Here is a 26390-nt window from a genome sequence, read left to right on the forward strand (position 1 = left end):
CTGATGTCAGTAGTGTGTAAATTGTTTGAAGGATTTCTGAGAGGTAGGATATATAGATATTTGGACCGTCATCAGCTGATTAAGGACAGTCAGCATGGATTTATGCATGGTAGGTCATGTTTAACAAATCTTGTAGAGTTTTTTTTGAAGCGGTTACCAAGGTTGATGAGGGAAAGGCTGTGGATGTTGTTTATATGAACTTTAGTAAAGCCTTTGACAAGGTTCCACATGAGAGGTTGGTTCATAAGATTACGACACTAGGTATACATAGAGAGGTTGGAAACTAGATTCAAAATTGGCTTGGAAGAAAACAGAGTGCTGGTGAATGGTTGCTTCTCAGACTGGAGGTCTATGTCGAGTGGTATGCCTCAGGGATCTGTGTTGGGTCCATTATTGTTTGTTATCTATATAAATGACTTAGATGATAACATGGTGAATTGGATCAGAAAGTTTGCTGATGACACAAAGATAGGATTGTAATGAAAATTTTCAAAGCTTGCAGGAGGATCTGGACCATCTGGGAAATTGGGCAAGTAAATGGCTGATGGAATTTAATGCAGATAAATGGGAGATGTTGCACTTTGGAAGATCGAATCAAGGTAGGATGTACACAGTAAATGGTAGGCCATTGAGGAGTGCGGAGGAGCAAAGAGATCTGGGAATACATATACATTGTTCCCTGAAGGTGGTGATGCATGTGGACAGGTTGTAAGGAAAGTTTTTGGCATCTTAGCCTTTATAAATCAAAGTATTAAGTATAGGTTGGGATGTTATGTTGAAGTTATTCAAGTCATTGACGAGGCCACACTAGAAAATTTTGTGCAGTTCTGGCCACCCGGCAGCAGGAAAATTATCATTACGATTGAAAGAATGCAGAGAAGATTTACTAAGATGTTGCCAGGTCTTCAAAAGTTGAGTTACCGGGAAAGATTAAACAGATCAGGACTATACTCCTTGGAACGAAGAAAATGAGGGGAGATGATAGAGGTTTATAAGATTATGAGGGGTATAGACAAAGTAGATATGAGTAAGATGTTGCGACTTACATTGGGGGAGATAAATACGAGAGGTTATAACTTAAGGTTGAAAGGGGAGAGGTAAAAGGGGAATATTTGGGGAAAGTTTTTCACTCAGAGAATGGTAGGAGTCTGGAATTAGCTGCCATCTTGATGTAGTGAATGGAGATTCAATCTTGAGTTTTAAAAATAAATTGGATAAATATATAGATAGGAGTGGTCTGGAGGGTCATGTATGAAAGTCGATCAGTGGAACTAGCTAGTTTTATTGGTTGGCACAGACTGGAAGGGTTGAATGGCCTGTTTCTCTGTGCTGTAATGTTCTATTAATGCTGGGGAAAGTGGAAAAGGTCAAAGTTGTCGTAAGCACTTACTTCAAAAGAGCAAATGCATGGGTTAAAGAATTCAGCTGTAATCTAACCAACAAATTTACCACAGCCCCCAGGCCCTTGCATTCTATGCCCTCGATACTGAAGGCCCTATTCTTTCTTCAACTACCTTACCTCCACTGCCACCTTCAGGGGTCCTTAGGTTTGTACACCAAGATCCAATTATTACATGCTTACCATAGAAAACTACAGCACAGTATAGCCCCTTCAGCCTTTAATGTTGTGTACAGTGAAAGCCCATTAAAATGCGATGGTTTGGGTCCATAAAATCTCATCACAAAAAAAGCAGGGTAGAGCTAAATCAGGGTTTCGTGCTTGTATTTTGCCCAATGTCCCCACTCCTGCCGGCAGTTCGAGTCCAGACTCACAGCGTTATATGCGAATTGCGTTAAATTGGGTTTTCACTGTACTCCTTAAAAAATGTACTAAATCCTCCCTACTCCGTAACCCTCTATTTTTCTTCCATCCATGTGCCTCTTAAATGTCCTAAAGTTTTGGCCTCCATCATCATCCCTAGAAAGGCATTCCAGGCACCCACCTCTATATTAAAAAATACCCCTGGTGCCTCCCCTAAACTTCCCTTCCTTCACTTTGTACTTATGTTGTCTGGCTGTTCTGGGAAACAGGCGCTGGCTGTCCACTCTATCTTTGCCTCTCAGAATCTTGTAGATCCTTCTATGATCAAAAAAAAGTCTTAGCTGTGCTAACCTTGCTTCATAAGAGTTATTTTCCAATCCAGGCAACATCCTGGTAAATCTTCCACATGCTTCTTGTAATGAGGTGACCAGAACTGAACACAATACCTTAAGTGTGGTCTCACCAGAAATTTGTAGAGTTACAGATTTATTTCTATTCCAGAAAGTCCTCCCACAATTGCCCCAGAATCTTAGGTGTCTAAAAGCAATTTTGTTAAACAGTTTCACCAATTTTAATGAACACTTTATGTCATATTAAGCAACTTTAATAAAAACAAAATTGCTTGAGTGAAGTCTAAATCAGAGAGAAGGAAACTTTCTGTGGCCATTTTTGTACAGTTACAACATCACCTCTCTATTCTTCATATCAATCCCCCTATTAATGAACCCCAGAATCGCATAGGCCTTCTTAACTATCCTATTACTGGTAACCTGTGCAGTGACCTTGAGACATATATGCACCCCAAGGTCCCTCTGTTCATCCACACTCTTATTACTGACAATTAACCTTTTACTCAACCCTCTGGTTTGTCCTTCCAAAATGCATCACCTCACACAACCAATTGAACTCCATCTGCCACTTTTCTTTTTCTAATCTTCAATAACCTTCAGCTCCATTCACAACTCCTCCAACCTTCATATCATCTGGCCCATCCTTCCACCTCTTAATCTAGACCATTTATAAAAATCACAAAGAGCAGGGATCCTAGAACAGATCCTTGCAGTATTCCACTAGTCACTGACCTCCAGGAAGAATACTTTCCTTCCACCCCTACTCTCTGCTTTCTACCTGCCAAGCTGATTTTTTTTATCCACACAACCGAGGTTCCATCGATCCCATGCCTCAAGACATTCTAATTGAGTCTCTCATGGGGAACCTTGTCAAATGCCTTTCTAAAATCCATGTAGACTACATCTACCACCTTACCAACATCAATTTCTTTTGTTACCTTTTCAAAATACTCAATTATGTTTGTGAGGCATGACCTTCCCCTCACCAAGCCAACTATCCTTGAGTAGACTGGACTTCTCCAAATGCTCATAGATCCTATCCTTAAGAATCCTCTCCAATAGTTTGCACACCACTGATGTAAAACTCACCGGTCTATAATTCCCAGGATTCTCCCTATTATTTCTTTAAGGGGACGACAGTTGCGATTCTCCAATCCTTTGGCACCTCCCCTGCGGCCAAAGAGGACTCCGAGATCATAGCTACTGTCCCAGCCATCTCTTCCCTCACTTCCCACAGCAAATGATGTAAAACTCACCGGTCTATAATTCACAGAATTCTCCCTATTATTTCTTTAAGGGGACGACACTTGCAATTCTCCAATCCTCTGGCACCTCCCCTGCGGCCAAAGAGGACTCCGAGATCATAGCTACTGCCCCAGCTATCTCTTCCCTCACTTCCCAAAGCAACCTGTCAATATTGTTTTTTTTTTAAGAAGATCCAACACTTCTTTCTTAATCTCCACATTCTCCAGCCCACAAGCCTGTTCTATTCAGACCTCACTTCAATATTCACAAGAGAAAAAAAGGACCTTGATTAGGGTATCAACTTAGGACCTCTCAAACCTCCTATGCCACCAGGCACATGTTGCATCCTTTATCCTTTAGCGGCCCTAGCTTCATTCTCATCATCCTTCTGTTCATCACATATACATAGAATGCCTCGCAGTTCTCCTTAATCCTACATGCCAAGGCTTTCCCATGCCCCCTTTGCAATCTCTTAAGTCCTTTCTTAAGCTCCTTCCTGGCTAACATATACTTCTCATGAGCCCTTCCAGTTTCCTATATCTAATGTATGCATCCTTCTTTCTCTTGACAAACTGCCTCACCTGTATCATCTACCACAGTTCCCTTTTCCTTGTCCCAGTGGAACAAACCTATCCTGAACCCAGAACAAAGTGGTCCCTAAACTTCCTGCACATTAGTTCTGTGCTTACACCCTTAAACAAAGATTTCCAATTTACTCTCACTAGTTCCTGCCTCATCCCATCGTAATTCCCCAATTAAACACTTTTCCATTTTGTCTGCTTTTATCTTTTTCCATAGCTATGCTAAAGCTCAGGAAGTTGTGGTCACTCTCACCAAAATGCTCCCCCACCGAGAGGTCTGCCAGCTGACCAGGTTAATTATCCATAACTAGATCCAGTATGGCCTCTCCTTTTGTCGGCTAGTCCACATATTGTGTCAGGAATCCTTCTTGAATGCACCTGACAAATTTAACCCCATTAAACTCTTTTGCAATCAGGAAGTGGAAGTCAATATTAGGAAAGTTGAAATCACCCATAACTACAACCCTGTACAATTAACTGCACCATTCCAAAATCTGCCTGCTTATCTACTCCACAATGTCCTGGGGGCTATCTGGGGGCCTAAAGACTACTACTAGTACAATGATTGCTCCCTTTCTATTTCTGACTTCCACCCACACCATCTTCAGCATCCTTGATTTATACTATCCCATGATTGTGGACTAGAGATCCACAGCTGAAGATGGGATTTTTTTTTTAAAGTTACAAATCACGATATTTGCAAGAGAGGTTTATTATAAAACTATGTCAAAAAGGATTAGTTGGGTGATCAGAACATTCCATAAAAGACAACAGGGTTCAATTCAGCAGCACGAGATTCAGGTAATGAAATATAGCATCACTGGAAACTATGTTGACTACTTGTATTTCAGTCTGGCTACCCTCAGCCTAACAGATTGAAGATTGGACTATTGCAGGGAAACATCCTGCAATAGACCTGAGGATTTATTGGAGACAAGGCATCAAAAAAAAGGTGGAGTTTTAAGTACAACTGAACAGATGAATAGCTGACAAACGGAAGGCCAAAGTCTCCACAGCCCAGAAAGTTCTACCAGATTGAAAGGTGTGATTTTTAGAGAGTTTCTTTTCTCAGTTCAGTTGTAGAAGTGAGCAACTTAAGGAGACCAGGGGAGTAGAATTATTAAGTTGTCAGAGATGATTACCTAAAGGTTGAACAGTGAAAATATGCATGCTATCTCCTGAGCTTTCTACGAGCAGGTGCTAACATGTAGCAAATTTAGGTAATGAAGACAGAGAAGGGAGGGCAAAAAACAGAAATATGGTAAATAAATTATTTGATGCAGAAGTCAAGGAGGAAGGCACTGAAAAAAAACTTTAGCAGGAAACCCAAGTGGTTTGGATAGTCTGTGGAGAATGAGAATTTTAACTGGATTTTGAAAGATCTTTTTTTTTTAAATTGTCATGCAATAATACATTAAAAATGTAACATGTGATCTACTTTAATGTTTCTCTGCTGTAAGGCAATGAATTTCCATTAGTATTGCCCAGCATCCCAATGTCTGTAGATTGGCCTCCAATAAAAAGTTATATACATTTCAAAGTACTGTACACCATCATACCTTATTCAATGTTTAATTCAACTAATCACCATAATTCAATTATTCAAAATAGTTGTTGACATCCAGAAACATTGGAAGCAATGAACACTTCTGGCATAATGCTAGTTCATTTGCATTGCAGAGCAAGGAAATCCAGTCTGTGTTTTGCCTAACTTCATCCTAGGGTTGTGGTACAACGTCAAATCTCAATATCAAAACAGAACTCTGTTCCCTTCCTAGACAATTATAAGTTCCGATTGTTGAGTGTTTGCTTGGAACAGATTGAGGGTGTGGTTACACCTTAGGTGTGGTTCAGATGATCAAATTTCCAAACTTTTTGTTAAATCAACAACAGAAAATTCTCAACACAGCAGTCATCCATCCTCTTTTTTTCCTGACAGATAAATCCTGCAGCTTCACAACCAGCCTTTATACAGAGGGATGACATAACTGAAGCACGTTTTCATCCGCTGAAACGTCCATCCAATCACTGTAGTCACTGCAAATTCCTCAAACAAGAAATATCAAATAATCTGTCATTTTTGCAAGCAGATGGCATTAATGAGAAATGCTGAGGTGCACATTGTAAACAGGTTGCAATGAAAATAATTAAAAAGATCAAAATTGTGTGGGAAGGTCAGAAGCTAACAAAAAAAAGCAGTGAAAAATAGCATTCTTAAAACTTGTTTGAATTACAACTCAGACTGATCCTTAATGTATTCTTCAATACTTAATATTTTGCAAATGTTATTTGACCACTATTACATTACACCTTTCATGCAAACAGTTACAAACTTATAATGTAGAACACATCATTGAAATTCCTTAAAATAAAGAGGACAACTGCTAAGCACATCAAAATACATGGTTTAAAAGCAATGAGGCAGTTGGTACAAAGATCAAAAATTTGCTAACGTATCATACGAATACAAGTATAAACAACAAAAGTTACAGATTAATCTGAACCCATGTGTCAGCAACAATTTTATGAAGTGATGACTTGTAGGTTTAAGCGCCTCATCCCACAAAGACATGTTGGTATTGGTTAGACTACTATATATTACACCATATTGTAGGGAACTGGCAAAATGAATAAAAGAGGAAGCTGATTGGTGTGTTAATAAAAAAAGGAAAGCAATTCCCAACTCACTGGCTCTTAAACCCTGGATCACCTGGACATCAAAGATGCGTACAGTAGTATGCTCTTTAATTGACTAAAGTTTGGCATTTAACACCATCGTTCCCTCAAAATTGATCAGCGAACTCAACACCTCACTGTGCAATTGGATCCTGGATTTCCTCACCTCCACATCACAATCAGTGAGTTTGGTAAGAACATCTCTACAATCTCCATCAATACTGGAACATCACAGGACTGTGTTCTACTGTACTCACTTTACAGTTATGACTGTGTGGCTCAGTACGACAGCAAAACCATCTAAAAATGAGCTGTATAAAAAGATATGATAAGTCAAATTACAGAAGGGAGATTGAAAATTTGGCTGAATGGTCACCAAAACCAAGGAGCTGATTGTTCACCTCAGGAAGGGAAAACCAGAGGTGTACAATCCACTGATCATGGTGGGGGAAGGGGTTGTGGGAAACCAGATGTGGAAAGGGTGAACAAATTTAAGTCTTGAGAGTCACCATCTCGGAGGACCTTTCGTGGACCCAACAAACAAATGGCATTGTGAAGAAAGCAGGTCAGCGCCTCTACTTCCTCAGGTGTTTACGTAGGCTTGGTATTATCTTGGAAACCCTGAGAAATTTCTACAGATGTGTGGTGGAAAATGTGTTGACCTGCTGTATCATGGTCTGGTATGGTAATTCTGCCTCACTCACAGGAAACAGGGAAAAAAAGAATCTCACGATATCATGTACGTACTCTGACAAGAAATACGAATCAACAAGTCTAAATCTAAATATGGGATGTTTGACTAAAAATATATATTTTTGATGTGTCAGAATCCAGCATTAACATCAGCTTATCGTGTCAGGTCAGTTTTCATTATAATAACCGTTCTGGCAAATTTCTTACTGCACATATAGATTTGTTTTCAAACAACAAAAGTAAAATTTACACAGTGAAAGTTAAATAAGTTTGTCAACATCCAAACAATAAATGAACCAGAATAAAGGACGCCATGGGAACTGCAAAGTGTAAATATTGGCTCACAAACACAAGAAATTCAATGCCCATAAGAGCACACAAATAAGAAAATAATGGATGACATGGTGGTTTGTTATTATTGTCAACAATGCATCCTTGATTTAAGACGAGTGGTTTAATTTATGACTCTCAACCATCTATTTTAATAAAATAGTTTCTGCACCTCCTCACTCTGTACTTGAAATTAACCTGAGTTTAAGGATCATTGAAACACACACACACCGAGACACACCCACACCCACTCTCACACCCTCACACCCTCACACACACACACACACACACACACACACACACACACACACACACACACACACGTCCTTATAACTGTCTCTGAAGGTGACGTCAGAACATCATTAAGCAGCTACAAATTCTAGGCCTCTGTACCCCTCTCTGCAACTGGATCCTTGACTTTCTCATTGGAAGATCACAGTCAGTATGAATTGCAAACAATGTCTCCTCCTCACTGATCATCAACCCAGCCACACCCGAGGGATGCATGCTTAGCCCACTGCTCTATTCGTTATATACCCATGACTGTGTAGCCAGGCACAATTCCAATGCTACCACAGTTTTCGTCAGAATCATGAATGGTCAGGAGGGAGAAAGATCAGCTCATTGAATGGTGTAATGACAGCAATCTTGCACACAACCAAAACAAAACCAAGGAATGAATGTGGATCATGGAGAGCATTCTGGCTGGTATGGAGGTGCCAACTCTCAGGACAAGAATAAATTCCAGAGGATTGTTACTCTGCCTGCCACATCACAAAAGCACCAAACATCACTCCATTGAGGACATCTACGAGGCAGTGTCTTAAAAAAGCAGCCACTATCCTCAAAGACTCCCACCACCTAGGCCATGCCTCTTCGTTCTGCTACCATCAGAGAAAAGGTACAGGAGCCTAAAGACAAGCACTCAGCGGCACAAGGACAGCTTCTTTCTCCACTGCCATCAGATTCCTGAATAATTGATGACCCAAAGACACAGCCTGACTTTTTGTACACCTCTATTGTTATTATTTTATTTTATTTTTTATAGTAATGGCGCAAGATGGTTATAATATGTACGTTTGCTCTATGACGCTGCCGCAAAACACCAAATGTCATGACAATGAATCCGGATTCTGATAAATTGAGCGGATCCAAACCTTTCTAAACACTGACTCTGCCATATCCTTGCTTCATTTCCTTGTTATCATTTCTAAAATTTACTCTATCTCCATTAGGCTGACCAGTCTGCAGCTTCAGTGTTTGCTGTCTCCATTTTTATCTTTAGTATAAAGGAATTATTCTGGAAATTCAGGAAATTTGAAAGATGACAACCTCCTTTGTGACAATGACCTCAGAGTCTCAGCCCTGAGGATTCACCACCTGTCCTTCCCAATTTTTTTTAAAAAACGCAAAGAAAATTGAAATTAATGCTGACATCTATTTGCTCCTCACTCAACTTCTGGAATAATTTCCAAAGTTTCTTCCTTGAAGACAGCAAATACGCGTTCATTTTTTTTCCTAGGACAAAATGGCGATGGGAGGTTATGACATTGTCGGAATAACGGAGACATGGCTGCGGGAAGGGCAGGATTGGGAAATAAATGTTCCAGGGTACACATCCTTTAGAAATGACAGAAAGTTAAGAAGAGGAGGTGGGGTAGCTCTGTTGGTAAGAAATGAGATTCAGGCGTTTGAAAGGAAGGACATTGAAACAGGTGAGGTAGAGTCTGTTTGGATTGAATTAAGAAATTGCAAGGGCAAGAGGAATATAATGGGGGTCATTTACAGGCCTCCGAAATGTAGCTCAGATATTGGTAGTAGTATAAATCAGGAATTAAGAGTGGCATGTCAAAGTGGTAGCAATACGGTAGTTATGGGGGACTTCAACATGAAGGTGGACTGGGATAATCAGACGGGGGCAGGAACACAAGAGAGCGAGTTTATAGAATGTCTACGATATACTTTCTGGGAACAGCTAGTGGAGGAACCTACCAGGGGGAAGTCGATTCTGGACTGGGTGCTGTGCAGCGACGCAGACTTAATAAGTGACCTTGATGTAGGGAAGCCATTAGGGAATAGTGACCATGGTATGGTTACTTTTAAGCTGCAATTAGAAAGGGAAATGGAAAGGAAGTCGGAAGCATCTGTACTTCAGTTAAATAAAGGGAATTTTGCAGCTATGAGGGAGGAGCTATCCAAAATAAAATGGGAAGATACACTAGCTGGGAGGACAACTGGGGGAAAATGGCAGGTTTTTATGGACATTTTTCACAGGATTCAGGACAAATTTATTCCAAAGTGGAGGAAAGGCTCTAGGAGATGCAAATGGCAGCCCTGGCTAACTAAGGAAATCAAGTGCATTATCAAGTCCAAAGGGAGTAATTATAAGATAGCGAAGCGGAGTGGGAAATTAGAGGATTGGGAAACCTTCAAAGAACATCAGAGGGTAACTAAGAAAGCCATAAGAGACGGGAAAATGAAGTACGAGAGGAAATTAGCAGATAATATTGCGGAGGATAGCAAAAGCTTTTTTAAGTATGTGAAGAGGAAGAAATTGGTTCAGTCTAAAATTGGCCCTTTGAAAATGGGCAAGGGTGAAATTATTACCGGAAACAAGGAGATGGCAGAGGAATTTAACAAATACTTTGCAACTGTCTTCACCAAGGAGGATATAGGTTATAGTCAGTTAGGGGGTAGTGGTCATGTGGTACCAAGAGACTTGGGGAACTTTACTGGGGAGGTAGGGGATCTAATGGATATCCGGATCCAGAAGCAGGAGGTTATGAGTAAATTGTTGGGACTGAGGGCTGATAAATCCCCAGGGCCTGATGGGCTGCATCCTAGGGTGCTTAAAGAGGTGGCTATGGAAATTGTGGAGGCACTGGTCGACATTTTCCAAAGTTCCATAGATTCCGGGGAGGTCCCTGAGGATTGGAGAGTGGCTGATGTGGTGCCGCTTTTTAAGAAAGGAGGGAGGGAGAAAACGGGAAATTATAGACCGGTTAGCCTGACATCAGTGGTGGGGAAGATATTGGAGTCCATCATAAAAGGAGAAATAGCAGAACACTTAGTCAGTAATAATAGTATAAGGGCTAGTCAGCATGGATTCCTTAAGGGTAAGTCATGCTTGACTAACCTTCTGGAATTTTTTGAGGATGTGACAAAGAGGGTGGACTTGGGAGAGCCAGTGGATGTGGTGTATTTGGACTTCCAGAAGGCCTTTGATAAGGTACCGCACGGGAGTCTAGTGGGCAAGATCAGGGAGCATGGTATTGGAGGTAAGGTGCTGACATGGATAGGAAATTGGTTAAGAGATAGGAAACAAAGGGTTGGAGTAAATGGGTCTTTTTCAGAATGGCAGGATGTGACGAGTGGAGTGCCTCAGGGATCGGTGTTGGGTCCTCAGTTGTTTGTAATTTATGTTAATGATTTGGATGAGGGGATTATAAATAACATGAGCAAATTTGCAGATGACACTAAACTGGGTGGCGGTGTGGGGTGTGACGAGGATGTAAGGAAAATGCAGAGGGACTTGGACAGGCTGGAGGAGTGGGCGGCTAAATGGAAGATGAATTTCAATGTGAACAAATGTGAGGTTATTCATTTTGGGGGAAGTAATAGGAAAGCTGAGTATTATTTAAATGGAGACAAGCTAGGGAGTGGGGAAGTGCAAATGGATCTGGGTGTACTTGTTCACCGGTCACTGAAGGCTAGCATGCAGGTTCAGAAAGCTGTAAAGAAGGCAAATGGAATGTTGGCTTTCATAAAGAGGGGATTGGAGTATAGGAACAGAGACGCCCTTCTGCAGTTATACAGGGCCCTGGTGAGACCCCACCTGGAGTATTGCGTCCAGTTCTGGTCTCCAAACTTGAGGAAGGACATACTAGCTATAGAGGGTGTGCAGCGCAGATTTACAAGGTTAGTTCCAGGGATGGCAGGGTTGTCATATGCAGCAAGAACTTGTATCCATTGGAGTTTAGAAGGATGAGGGGGGACATGATTGAGATATACAAAATCATCAGGGGGATAGACAAGGTGAAGTCTGATTACTTGTTCCCAATGATGGGGGAGACGAGGACTAGAGGGCATAGTTTAAGAATACAGGGTAGGCCCTTTAGGACGGAGATGAGAAAGTATTTTTTTTTTACCCAGAGAAGTGTGAATCTGTGGAATGCTCTGCCACAGAGGGTGGTAGAGGCGGATTCGCTGACTATGTTCAAAAGAGAGTTAGATAAGACTCTTGTGGGTAACGGAGTTAAGGGTTATGGGGATAAGGCTGGAAAGGAGTACTGATGGTAATGATCAGCCATAATCTAAAATGGCGGTGCTGGCCCGACGGGCCAAATGGCCTACTCCAGCTCCTATTGTCTATTGTCTATTGACCTCAGCACCCTTGGCACCTGCTTTTATTTCGGTTCCATTACCTGGAACTACCCAGTCTTGAGCTGGGCTCCAGCAGTCTGCAGCCTGGTGAAAATCCCTTGACCACAGTCCCCAGCAGCCTGCATGGGCTCCTTGCCTGGAGTCACCAACAGCCCGCCTAGTTTTCTTCAGCACCCCTCACTGGCCCAATGCCATGATCACCATCATGTAGGAGAGTCTCCTCTGCTTATATTAAACATTTTACAATATTTCAAACTTAACCCAAATATTTTATATATAAAAAAGGAAAAAAAGAAAAACTACCTGTAAATCCCCCTCCCCTCACAAAGACAAGAAAACCACAACAGAACTTCACGAGAGAGACTGAGAGAGACCCACCGAGACCAAGAGAGAGTCCCACCGAGACCAAGAGAGTCCCACCGAGACCAAGAGAGAGTCCCACCGAGACCAAGAGAGAGTCCCACCGAGACCAAGAGAGAGTCCCACCGAGACCAAGAGAGAGTCCCACCGAGACCAAGAGAGAGTCCCACCGAGACCAAGAGAGAGTCCCACCGAGACCAAGAAAGAGTCCCACCGAGACCAAGAGAGAGGCCCACCGAGACCAAGAGAGAGACCCACCGAGACCAAGAGAGAGACCCACCGAGACCAAGAGAAAGACCCACCGAGACCAAGAGAGAGACCCACCGAGACCAAGAGAGAGACCCACCGAGACCAAGAGAGAGACCCACCGAGACCCCAACAGAGACTGACAGGAGAAAGGGAATGTTTGAGATTCATTTAAATTTTAAAACCAACAGTTTGTAAATATGGGCTCCATATTTCACAAAATGTATGATATTTCTCTCTTAAATTATAAGTAATTTTCTCAAGTGGAATACAACTCTGAACTTCTGCATGCCATCTATCCATTCCCAAATAAATATCTGACTTCCAAGTTATAGCAATAAATTTTCTAACTATTGCCAAAGCAATATGAATAAATTATTTACTTGATCCATATTCAATTTTAATTTAGGTTTAATGCTTCTAACCTCTCCCAGTAAAAATAACATTGGATACTGTGGGAGTCGAACTCCAATTATTCATTCTATTTCCCGAATCAAGCCAAAAAAGTTTAAGTGTGGAACACTGCCAAGTCGAATGCAAAAAAAGTACCAAGTTCTTGTTCACATCTAAAACATTAATCTGAATAAATTCATATTATATAACTTTTGTGGTGTTAAATATAACTGAGGAATAAAATAATTTCTTTGGCTTGGCTTCGCGGATGAAGATTTATGGAGGGGTAATGTCCACGTCAGCTGCAGGCTCGTTTGTGGCTGACAAGTCCGATGTGGGACAGGCAGACACGGTTGCAGCGGTTGCAGGGGGAAATTGGTTGGTTGGGGTTGGGTGTTTTGTCAGTGAGGTGGGCTCTGCAGTCTTCTTCAAAGGAGGTTGCTGCCCGCCGAACTGTGAGGCGCCAAGATGCACGGTTTGAGGCGATATCAGCCCACTGGCGGTGGTCAATGTGGCAGGCACCAAGAGATTTCTTTAGGCAGTCCTTGTACCTCTTCTTTGGTGCACCTCTGTCATTGTGGCCAGTGGAGAGCTCGCCATATAACATGATCTTGGGAAGGCGATGGTCCTCCATTCTGAAGACGTGACCTACCCAGCGCAGTTGGATCTTCAGCAGCGTGGATTCGATGCTGTCGGCCTCTGCCATCTCGAGTACTTCGATGTTAGGGATGAAGTCGCTCCAATGAATGTTGAGGATGGAGCGGAGACAACGCTGGTGGAAGCATTCTAGGAGCCATAGGTGATGCCGGTAGAGGACCCATGATTCGGAGCCGAACAGGAGTGTGGGTATGACAACGGCTCTGTATACGCTAACCTTTGTGAGGTTTTTCAGTTGGTTGTTTTTCCAGACTCTTTTGTGTAGTCTTCCAAAGGCACTATTTCCCTAGCGAGTCTGTTGTCTATCTCGTTGTCGATCCTTGCATCCGATGAAATGGTGCAGCCGAGATAGGTAAACTGGTTGACCGTTTTGAGTTTTGTGTGCCCGATGGAGATGTGGGGGGGCTGGTAGTCATGGTGGGGAGCTGGCTGATGGAGGACCTCAGTTTTCTTCAGGCTGACTTCCAGGCCAAACATTTTGGCAGTTTCCGCAAAACAGGACGTCAAGCGCTGAAGAGCTGGCTCTGAATGGGCAACTAAAGCGGCATCGTCTGCAAAGAGTAGTTCACAGACAAGTTGCTCTTGTGTCTTGGTGTGTGCTTGCAGGTGCCTCAGATTGAAGAGACTGGCATCCGTGCAGTACCGGATGTAAACAGCGTCTTCATTGTTGAACTAACTAATCTCACATTTATTGCACTTTTCATACTCTACATATCTGAATCCATCTACGTTTATCTATTTGCTTATTTAAATCTACCTCCCATTCGTTTCTTAATTTATGAACTCCCACTTTTCGAACCTTCTTTTATAATAATTTGACCAAAAAATTCAAAGAAATCTCTCATCTTGATAATAACAAAATTTTGTATTTTCCAATATGTTCAATTTTTCATTCATTCTACTAAAAGTAATAAATTACCCAGCTTCAAAACAATCTTTAGTTTTCTTAATACCACATTTTTACCAATTTTCTAAAAATTTTAGTTGAGTAACTTATTATTTGACTTCACATATGATTTTAATGCATCCCAAATATTTATTATCAATTAACTTGGAAAAATAATTGAATTTTCGTTCTTATATATATTTTTCAAAAATCTACTCTTTTTAATAATGCAGTATTAAACCTCCATCTATCGGGTATATTTCCTTCCTCTAAAGTTGAACTGATCAATAAAAGTGGCAAATGATCAAAGTATTCTTGCTTTATACTCAACTTTAGTCATCCTTCTTTGTAACTGTGCTGATCATTTTTTTAAAATCTATTCTTGAATAAGAATCATGTCTATGTGAATAAAAAGTCTCCTTCTCTATAATTCAACTTATGCCAAATATCAACTAAATTTCATTGCTTTATAAAACTTAATACAGCCTTCACTGCTTTAGCTCTCATTACCGTTTTAGTTGATTTATCCAACAATAGATCAAGACAACAATATTTCCTCCTATTAAAATCTCTTCCTTCACTTCTGCTAAGAGTAAAAAAAAAGTATTCTTTATAAAAATCTTCACCATCTATATTTGGTACATAAATATTAATGTGTCCACATTTCAGAATAAATCTGACAATTAATCAAAACACATTTTACTGGTAATTTAAAAAAAAATTAATATAGCCATCCCTCTTGCTTTAGAATTAAAAGATGAAGTGATAACTTGGCCCACCCAATCCCTTTTTAATTTAGAATGTTCTTTTTCTGTAAAATTAGTTTCTTGTGAAAATGCAATTTCAGCCTTCATCTTTTTCATATAACAATATTCTTTTCCTTTTAAATGTACTATTTAGTCTGTTAACTAGCCTGTTAACATTAAAACTAAAAAAAAATGTAATTTGTTTTTATCATCCATTATCCCAAATCAAAATCTCTTCCAACCCCAACCATTCTCCCAGGTCTCTTTATCAACTCAAACCAACTCCTGTGTACATCTCTGTCCCTTAAAAAGAAAATAGAAAATGTTTTTTTTTAAAGAAAAATCCATAAAACCAAACAAGAAAATTAATACTTAAAAATTATAAACCACCCCCCCCCCCCAACAAGTGCTGAATAAAAATATAACAGCAGTCGTTCCCTCCACCATATTGGTCATGCAAGCAAGGAAGGCAGAACATCCAACACCCCCCCCCCTCCCCAGGAAGAATTAATTAGTTACACATTAGGAAATAATAAATCGCCTGCCACTTCAAATCCAGATTATCTTGATCATCATCAATTAAAGACACTTTCATCTGAGATTCCGACTCCAACTGAGACTCCTCTTGACAGCTTGCAATCTACTTTGCCACAACTTTCTTCGGTGTAATTTTGATTCACAGCATCTCTCTTTGAACATCTCGCTGAGGACTGAAAACCCAACAATTCATGATGCTCTTCCTTAATAGTAGGAAGTAATTCTGCAAATTATAATGCTTCTTGATCCATAAAGAACTTGTGTCATTCATTCACCAAAAACACCCTCAATGTAGCTGGATATCTAAAAGTAAACTTAGAGTTTTTCTTCCAAAGAATCGCCTTCACTGGATTGTTTCTTCTATCGATCATTGCTTTACTTAAATCTGCATAAAAGAACATTTTATTTCCATCAATAACCATAGGTCTCATGTTCTGCCTTGCTTTCTGAACCACCAATCTTAATTTTTTCTCTTTGTCTTGAATATCATAGACATTTAATCAATATAGCTCTAGGAGGCTGATTTGGCAGTGGTTTCCTCCATAAATCTCTGAGTCCTTTCCCATTCAATTCCATTTGGAAAATTTTCTTCTCCCAAAATTCCATTTTTGAAAAAAATTCCACAAGATTGCCACTTCCTTCAAAATCTTCAAGTCTGACAATCTTAACATTATTCCGTCCTCTTTGATTTTCCAACATATCTATCTTATCCATCATTTCTTTCTTGTTTTTTTCCCCAGAGCATATCCAAATGTTCAACTCTTTCAATTCTCTCATAATGAATATCCATATCATTATTAACTCTCTGCAGATCCAAATCAACTCTTTGAACTGTTGCTTTAACTTCCTTCATCTCTGAAGCACACCTCAACATTTTACTTTTAACTTCCTTCATTTCAGATCCAACATCTCTAATATCAACCCTTATAACTTGATATTGACCCATTATTAGTAAGATCTTTTGTATTTGGTTCTTTTTTCCAAAACCTGAAGCCCCCGGTATTTCTTCTCCAGAATCTTGATCATCTTGATCTGATTCTTCTTGATCTCCCTTCTCTTGATCACCAGCTGTCAAAAATTCAAGTATTCCTGACAGCTCTGGCATGTCTAGTATATCTGCCTGCAGTTCCTTCACTCCACCAGCACTACTAGGAATGGTGCTATGGAGCAACCATTCCAATGCATAATCTTCTTCAGACATGCATGGAAATAAATAAACCTTTGCATATGTGCATAATGTTAGTATATTATTGAGGGGAGATCTAAATCAACCCAGCGCCATCTTTACTGGTGTCCTCGGAAGGTGGCGCTCATTTTGGCTGGAAGTAAACAGTCATCGTACGAGTCTGTTGTGGGGCCTTTGGAACTTGAGGCCAGGCTCCAGCTGAAAGGTAGGATGTTCTTGCTCAATTTTTTTTAGCACCATTACATTGTTTTCTCTTTTGTTACTTTCTTTCCTATGAGTGCCATGTCCTGAAGCTTCTCAATAAACTCCGGAGCACTTTAATGTATTTTAAATTTAAAATTAATTTTTAATTTGGGCTTAATATATTAATCCATGGGAGAGTTGTAATTCCACCTCCTCCCCCTACGCCATTGTGTTCCGCCACCCTCCCCCTCTGCTTATCAAACAGGGTCCAGGAGGGTGGTGGAGAAATGCTCTCCCCATTTTCTGTTGCCCTACACCGGTCCTCTGCTTCCCTGGAGTCTGTAACACCTTGAAGCATATGCTGCAAAGCATAGGCGCCTATTTCCCAAATCTGCAAGATGTTTAAAAAGCCTATACAGAGTTGTTGGTAGGACTGCGCAGTAAAACAATGCAGAGGAGCGGTGTCTTCACTCCCCTGGGTTACAGCAGCACTGGCATTTTTTAAGTTAGGAAAAAGATGAAGATCAAGACGTCAGTCATAGCCCAAACCTCAATGTATGCCAGTCAGCAGTTACTTCTGCACTCTTGCTTTTGAGGCCAAAACAAGATAGGCATCAAAGGAAAGATTGTGCAAATTGGGATTGTACTCGCTGGAGTTTAGAAGATTGAGAGGGGATCTCATAGAGACCTATAAAATTCTGGCAGTAGTGGACAGAATGGATGCAGATGGGATGTTTCCAAGGATGGGAAAATCCAGAACCCGGGGCCATGGTTTGAGGATAATAGGCAAACCATTTAGGACCGAGATGAGGAGGAATTTTTTTCCCCAGAGGGTGGTGAATCTGTGGAATTCATTGCCACAGAGGGCAGTAGAGACAGGTTCATTAAATGTATTTAAGAGGGAATTAGATATATTTCTTCAGTATAAGGGTATTAAAGGTTACGGAGAGAAGGCGGGGACGGGGTACTGAACTTTAAGATCAGCCATGATCTCGTTGAATGGCGGAGCAGGCTCAAAGGGTCGAATGACCTACTCCTGCTTCTATCTTCTATGTTTCTATGTTTCGATGACTCCAAAGTTCTGTAAATTTACTGGAAGGACAAGAAAACGAAAGCACATGTCCTCTCCCAAGCCTCTGAGACTGTAGTTTCACTTCAGCTACACTATGCAGATCTTGCCAGTCATATACCTTTACAGCAGAATTCCAAAACCAGGCATCATTCCAAGCTCTGTCATGAGAAGTCAGTAACATTACACAGAACACACAAGAGGATGAAGAGTGTATTGTCATATACATTGTACAATGTGCACCAGAATTCTTACTTGCTGCAGCCAAACATGATCTGATTTTTTAAAAAATGCTCAAAACGTCTCTCATCAGAAGAAACATTCCAATCAACTCTTAGGAATCTCTGGTCCATAATGCTCAATTGAAAGCAAACAGAAACCCTACCTAAATGGCAGGAGCAGCAGCAGACCTCCTCACAAATTATCCACTAACTGCCTCGTCAGAACTAAAAAGTCTTCACATTAGTATCATTTAGATACCACAGACCCATAAAACCCAGATGGAGTCATTCATGCCCATTTCTGGTCACTTCTTTTTCATTTAAAATCCCAATTTCAGATCAAACAATAAACCATTCGAAATAAGATTCTATCATGTTATGACTACACTTGCATACATTCCTCCATTAGATTATTAATCTTTTGGCATTGCACAACACATTATCTACAATTATCTTTTCCTTTCTTTGCTCTTCACATTCTCTTCTAGATTTTAGATCTCTTGTATGCTCCAGTGATTCATTCTCTGCAATATTATTGGTAAATTGATTTGGTCCACCTACGAGTCGATTAAAATCCCACCTGAGAGCAAATTAACTCACCAAATACCACACTCTAAGGATATTGCATGCTGTTATGAAAACACACCGTGTGTTGAGATATGTGTCGTAGGGATTGATACTGGGTCCATTTTTGTTTGCTATGCAAATTAACAATTTGGAACGACAATGTTAACATAGTTATCAAATTTGCAGATAACACCAAAACTGGAAATAGCAAAGAATAGTATCCAAGTATACAACTGGATCCAAATCAGTTACAAAGGTGGCAGCTGAGTGGCAAATGGAATTTAACTCTGACAAGTGTGAGGTGTTTCACTTTGGCAAGTCAAAGGGTAGGATTTTTACAGTAAAAGCTTGAACCCTGGAGAGTGTTGTGAAACAGAGAGACTGTACATTGTTTCCTGAAAGTGGTGACTCAGATGGGCAGTTTGATGAAGGCGTCTGGCAGACATGTCTTCAATTGGCAGGGTACCAAATACAAAACATGGAGCATGATCACACCACGATTTGAGAGGTTGAGTTTTGGAGAGTGCCTGGTAGATTGGGTCTTATTCCTTAAGATTTGGAAATCTAGGAGGAGTACAAAAACACGATGGGCATGGATAAAGTGAACTCTCAATTATTTTCTCTGGGGTAGATTATTCTTGAACTAGAGGGATTAGGTTTAAGATGAAATTTAATAGGGACCCAAAGGCCAATTTTTTCCACTCAGAGGATAGTCTGTATCTGGAATATGTTGTCAGAAGAATCTATAGAAGTGGGTACAATTTTGATATTCAAAAGAAATTTGGACAGATATAGATAGGAAGGGCTTCGAGAGATAGGGGCCAAAGAGAACCAACCCAGAATGTCAACGTGGTCAGTATTGTCAAGCTAGGCTTAAAATAAAATCACAAAACAGGCCCAATGATTCTAGATGCTGCACAGTCCTACTCAACTGTCAAATAATCCCCACATCTTGCCCATTGATCTCACAGATAAATAAAGCTTGTATTTGCCAATTAACTGTAAAACAAGATGCATTTTCAGCTTTGTACTCAAATCCCACCAGTTTGGAGCTCAGTTAACTATTAATCCAGAAAGAAATGAAATGTTTGCACTTCAACCTGAAATCTCTTGCCCCAGAATTGAGGTACTGTAGCGCCAGCTACACTGCTACTGAAAGAACACAACCAGACGAGTTAAGCTCAGAAAGTAGAACTGATCTATTGCAGGCTGCTGGGCTGGACTTATACTCCCAGCCTGGACCTGCTGAGAACCACGTTGAGGGACGCTGATGTCACCCAGGTGTCACGTGGTTCCCCCAGCGCGGGCTGAGAAGAAGGGGAAACCCCCCCCGACGGCACCATTTTGGCCGGCTCCCTGCTGCGTGGATTACAAGTGGGGCTAGTTCACCTGCCGAGTGGTGTGCCGCCACAGTACTATAATTTGAGAATGTTCCACTCCCCCACCCCCACCCCACCAAATTTTCTCACTATTCCAAGCGCCTGCAGATAATCATCTCTTGTTCTCAGGAAATATGCATGAGTGCACCAGTGCTCTGTGGAGGTCATCAGCAAAGACTGAGTAATCTGCTGTCATTTCATAGCTTGTGATGTAATACAAGAATCAAAATAGCAAATCAGTATCTCTTTTTCCACTAGCACCCTGTCCCAGTAATTAACTTGGAATTTACTGGGACAGGGTCCAGTGGAAAAGGAACACTATTTGAACTCCAGCGTGAAGTGATGTCACTTCACGCTGGGAATTAACCGCCTCTGCCCCTATTCATAACCTCAGCATTCATTGACGCCAGCGTGCTGATAAAACTGGTGGAAAAGGGACAGCAGGAAGTCACCCATTTCCAGTTGAAGGTAGAACACTCTGATCCCTGAGGATGAGTTGTGTTCAGTGGAAAAGCAATTAGTGTCCCAGTAGAAACGGCACATGGAGCTTCCTATTCCAGGACAGGCACATCCAATTAACTGGAATGCCAATGGAAAAGGGTCTAAAGACAGAGGCTGAATGAGGTAGTGGCCAAGCTTCAGATTATTGTCCTCTGCTTACCAAATGTGTTCCATGCAGGATGGTCTCAAATCCAGTCAGCAGGGGTTGTAACCACATTTATTCTGATTTATTCAGTACTCTAATTTAGATTTATTGAATTTATGCATGTCTTTTGTGACTTTATTCCCAGTTGCAAATATGCAACTACTGTAGAATGCTAGTATTTAAAATTCAAATTGGTATTTTCAATGAAGAACACAAGGGTTACATACTACACCATAAACAGAGATTGTACCCAAGACAAACTTTTAGTAAAGAGAGCCACCAAAACATGCAATTTGTTGCTCACCTGGATGAACGTAGTGAGGTGGTTTGCAGAGTCCACCTTTCAACACAGTGGTTATTCATATAAAGGCTAATGGAAATTTGTGCAAAAATCTTGAAATGCTCACAATCAAGGCAGCTATAAGTACACAGAATCTTTGTGCACATTTTCCTTACAGCTTATTGAAGATTCTCCCTTGCTGTAAATCCTTAAGACATGGGGCTTCACTAAGGATTGCAATCTTATCATCATTTCTTGGTGTATGGCTGCTTCTACCAATTCAGCATCGAAGACCTGCCAACCCTTTCCAAATAAACTATTTCTATTCCTAAGTGTTGATATGACCTAATTTATTGGAAGCATTATCATCTTCTGAATGATAATACTCTGTGTAAGTGGGCATAGTATCTTGCCACTTTCTCTCATCTACATTCTGTTCAGGCACCCACAGAACTCAATGCAAGGGATTGGGGCCAGGGAAGTGGTATTGGGGGGGGGGGGTGGCAGTGGGAAGAAAAATAGATGAGAGACAAACTACAACTTCCATTTCATTTAGAGCATTGCAACGTCAATAAAATCAAGGAAGTGCCTTAATTTTGCAAATAAAATGGTTTAATCCACTGCAGGTTGTAAGTTTTGATTTAAATTGCAATTTGGATTTTAAATTTCAATAAGCAAAATTATTTAATGTCACATTTATGACATTTGGTAGAAAACCAAATTAGGTTTTCTTAATATATTCTGCAAGCATTGATGTGTTAAATAAACATGACCCACCCAATTTTGTTACATGAAGATTCTAAATACTGCACACTTATCATATTGTCCCACATTGAAGTATCAACACGCTTGCTGCTCAAATACTTAGTAAATGAATTTCCAAATATAGTAAACAAATTAAAGTTCAGCTTCAAGATAACAATTGACCATCAGACAGTTTAAGTTTCATCCAGGCATATTCAGCAGATGATGATATACAACTTTAAAATTTGCAGTTTATGCTTCAAGAGTAAAATCAGGTCATTAGACAAATAACCATTATCGGAACTTGAAAAATAAACTATTAAAATTTATGCCCAAATATATTTATCAAAAATTGCTCAAGCTTTAATTTATCCAAATAGGAAATGCACAAGACTACACGATTCGATATGCTGGCATCCAGAGTGTCGGCGCAGGAAATTTCAATCAATTTTTAAAAAGCTCAGAAAAAAAATCAGAACCATAATTTATATAACTACTGCAACTTAGAAACAAACTGAATCAAGTGAAATTGGTGAAATTTCAAATTACTATTGGCATGTCACTTTTTCCTGCCAGAAAAATTTTTGACCTTTCAATTGAGTGCATTATAATTTCTTTTGTTTTTTTTTTGTTGTTTTTAAGTATCTGTTCAACAGCAAGCAAGAAAGATTGTCAGTGCATATGAACGCTGTACAATATACATGACAACTTCATTCTTAATTTGATAATGATAAAGAAATGTACACACATTAGCTTTGGATAGGAGTAGATTAAAGAAAGTACCTAAGAGTTCCAGAATTTAAGCATTTTTACCATTAAAGGATTTAGATAGGATTTATCATGCAGTATTATATTATCATTCAAATAAACATGCAATATTTTAAATTTCCTTAGATTTTAAAGGTAGAAATTGAAGTCAACATATTAGAGATAGAAGTTCAAAAAATAAATAGTTGTGACAATCGTTAAGAATCAGAGATTCATGAGGTTATTCAATTCCTTCATAAAACAAAGAGCTAAATGTAAATAATATTATCCACCCAAGGAAGAAGGGAAAATGATATGCTGGCAAAAAAAGGGCAATTTTAACAAGAAACTGCAGATGCTGTGATTGTAGTTCAAAGCACAAAAGTGTTGGCGAAACTCTGGCCACTCAATGTTCTTTATGGCAAAGATACATAACGGTTTGGGCCTGAGCCCTTTGTCAAGGTATGACAAAGTTAAAAAAGAATTGGTGAGACCTGTACATCTTTGCCAAAAAGAATACTGTGTAACCTGCTATTCAAATTTATTCATTTTTAGGATGTGGGCTTCACTAGCAAGGCCAAAAATTGTGTTCACCGCTAATGCTTTGATGTAGTGGTAGAACCCAAGTCCTGCACAAGAAATCGAGGCAGGAGTAGGGCATCTGGTCCATTGAGCCAGGTCACCATTGAATAAGATCATGGCTCATATGACCATGGACTCAGCTCCACATGACTACTTTTTCAACATAATCCTAAGTTCGTCTTTGCAAAATTTAAACCGAGTCTTAAATGTATTTAATGAAGTAGATTCTAAATGCTTCCTTGGGCTGAGAATTCCACAAATTCACTGTTCGAGTGAAAGCAGTTTATCTAATCTGCCCAAAATCTACTCCCCTCAATCTTGAGGTTATGTCCCTTAATCCCGGTCTCACCTACCCATGCAAACAATTATCGGCCTCTATCTTGCCTATCCCTTTCATTATTTTATACATTTCTATAGAGGTCCCCTCTTATTCTTCTGAATTCCAAATGGTATGGTCACAACCAAATCAATCTCTTTCTGATCTCTGGAACCTCTTCCACAGTACCTGCAATCAGTACATCCTTTCTCAAGCAAGTAAACTACCTACATCTCTTCTGGAACCTCTGAATTCATCCTAGCACGCTGAAAGAAGTGGCAATCAGGAACAGAGGACTATTCTGCTTTTAAGTCCACTAGTTTCCTTGGCATCGCTTTAGTAATAGCGAATGCATCGAACCACTTGCCTTGTATTGCATCCTTAACATCTCATCAGTTCAGCAGCATGCTGCTCAAGCAAGCAATCACTTGATTCACCCAATGCACAGTCCCCACGTCAACTGCCATTCCATCTTGCATGCATCAGTTTTCTTGCTGCATTGCCCACGTCCCTGCAATATTATTTGGTAGCCAATAGACTATTCCCAATTATCATTTCCTTTTATCCCTAAACTCTACCAGAAGGATTCAACATTCTGTTTCTTAGATCTTGCATCGTCTCACTATCACCCTGATCACATCCATAATTCAGAGCATTATCCCACCTTCTTTACTTTGGTGCATAATCCTTCTGTATAGCCTGATATTTTGAATATTAATTTCCAATCATCTCCAATCTGTTACCACATTTCTATAATGTTCACCAACTCTTACCCCTTTGCATTGATTTTGGTCACAGGTTCATTAACCAGGCTTTGAATATTACGGGTATTCATAGAAATTGAGCTTCCATCCATTGTCCTTGTCGAATCTAGTAATCTTTGTGTCTTTTGGCTCTTACTTTTATTTTTCTAACTTTTGCTTTGGTCCATTGCATCTCTGTCTTTCTGCATGAATTTTCATCCCCCCTTCGCTATATTAACTTAATCCTTCTCCAGCAGGAGGAGGATTTAAACTTTCGGCAGACAGCACACTATGTGATAACTAAAGAACAATTTCTCAGACAGATTATTGTGCAATTTGTGACCCAAAGGTTCCTGTTGTCCTTGTCTTTCTTAAACACCAGTTGCACATTTGGGAGGTGCTGCTGAGGGAGCCTAGGTGATTAACTCCAACAAATTTTGTGCACAGTGGATTGTTGGTGAAGGGAATAAATGGTTGTGGTGGGGGGAGGGGGGGTGGGGGGTGGAAGTAGATGCCAATCAAGTGGCCTCTGGTGTCTTCAATGGTCAAGCTTTTGATTTGTTGGAGCTGTATGTCATGTTGGGTTCAGACACACTCGTTATAAAAATGACCTTGAGCCAGGAATCACATTCGTAGCTTCCTTTATTTTACCATACACTTAGTGAATATCTACATACCCAGGCTTTTCCCTGCTAGTTCTGAGCCTTTCTCTCCAAGATGTGGAAGTCCCACCCCGTGACATCCCTGGCCTGCTCAATGTCCCACCAATAGTGCTACACCACAGCCCCCCTTGCTTTGTGTTCGAAGCCCCCTTTTCGGTTGCTTCACCTGCTACAGTTACCTTTACACATTCCAATACAAATACACATATAAACATTTACAACACACAAGTCTTTGACTCTGGGTGTTTTACAGTCTATACAGATTCAGTCTCTGCAGTCTCTTTACTTCTCATCCAGATCTCGTTCTTATTATGTCTGGCAAACCTGTTTCAGTCGGCAGAGTCTCTGGACCTGCCTTTGCAGGAGAGTCCATTTCCAGCCCATGCTCTTGTTGTTTTTCACCTGGAGACTGTTATGGGAATGAGATGTCGGTGATTCTGTCTCAGTGACCGTTGAGGTCCACTAACCATGTACGACCATGGGCTGCGGTGCATGAAAGTTAATGTACCTTGCTGTCTTGCATCGGAGATCCATATCTCATCTCCTGGTGCCAGCTTTTCCAGGTCATTCTGTGTCTCTCGTTATACCATCTCGCATTCTTACACCTCTTCTCCCTCTCCTTGTTCTGGAGTTGGAGGAGGTCTGGGAGTTCCAGCTGCAACCTCTCTGCAAGGGTTGGTAAAGATGTGCAAAGGCGACATCCCATTAGCAATTGGGCTGGACTGTAGCCACTGCTCAGTGGTGTGGCTCTGTATGCCAAAAGTACACGATAAGGGTCTTTTGCTTTCTCGAGCAGGTTCTTCACTGTTTGCACTGCTCGCTCTGCCTCGCCATTGCTTTGTGGATGCTTGGGGCTACTGATCACATGCTTGAACCTGTAATCCGCTGCAAAGGCCTTCATGTTTTGTCCAGAGAATTGTGGACCATCGTCGCTTACTGACGTCCCTGGAATGTCGTGCAAACATCTATTTAAAATCAACAATTACATCAGTAGTTCGTGTCAGGCTGAGTTGTGACATTTCTTTGAATCTAGAGAAATAGTCTATCTCTAATAAGTATGTGTTCTCTCCAAAAATAACTAAGTCTGCGCCAAGTTTTTGCCATGGCCTGTCAGGGAATTTATTCAGCATCAGCGGTTTTCTGATGTTTGTCCTTTCCTGGATCCACTCTCTGTACCGCAAGTCAATGTCGCTTATTTGATTACTCAGATCCGAGCACCA

The 26390-nt window shown here is 40.5% G+C and overlaps 1 protein-coding gene and 1 long non-coding RNA gene across 15 annotated transcripts in view; one reads left to right on the forward strand and one right to left on the reverse strand.

Annotated features, from left to right (window-relative positions):
* macf1a (microtubule actin crosslinking factor 1a) overlaps positions 1-26390 on the reverse strand; it is a 535539-nt gene that overhangs the window by 421553 nt on the left and 87596 nt on the right. The gene's annotated exons all lie outside the window — the stretch shown is intronic.
* The window catches only part of LOC138741930 (uncharacterized), a 103898-nt gene that overhangs the window by 58213 nt on the left and 19295 nt on the right, over positions 1-26390 (forward strand). The window contains exon 3 of one of the 3 annotated variants that reach the window (XR_011343895.1): positions 21555-21697. The exons of 1 other annotated variant lie outside the window; for it this stretch is intronic. This is a non-coding gene — a long non-coding RNA (uncharacterized lncRNA). Of the gene's footprint in view, positions 1-5877; positions 6066-21554; positions 21698-26390 lie in introns of those variants that run through there. One more of the 3 variants, XR_011343896.1, reaches the window with a different exon arrangement.

This window comes from Narcine bancroftii, chromosome 8 (genome assembly GCF_036971445.1).
Source record: "Narcine bancroftii isolate sNarBan1 chromosome 8, sNarBan1.hap1, whole genome shotgun sequence".
Taxonomy (NCBI): domain Eukaryota; kingdom Metazoa; phylum Chordata; class Chondrichthyes; order Torpediniformes; family Narcinidae; genus Narcine; species Narcine bancroftii.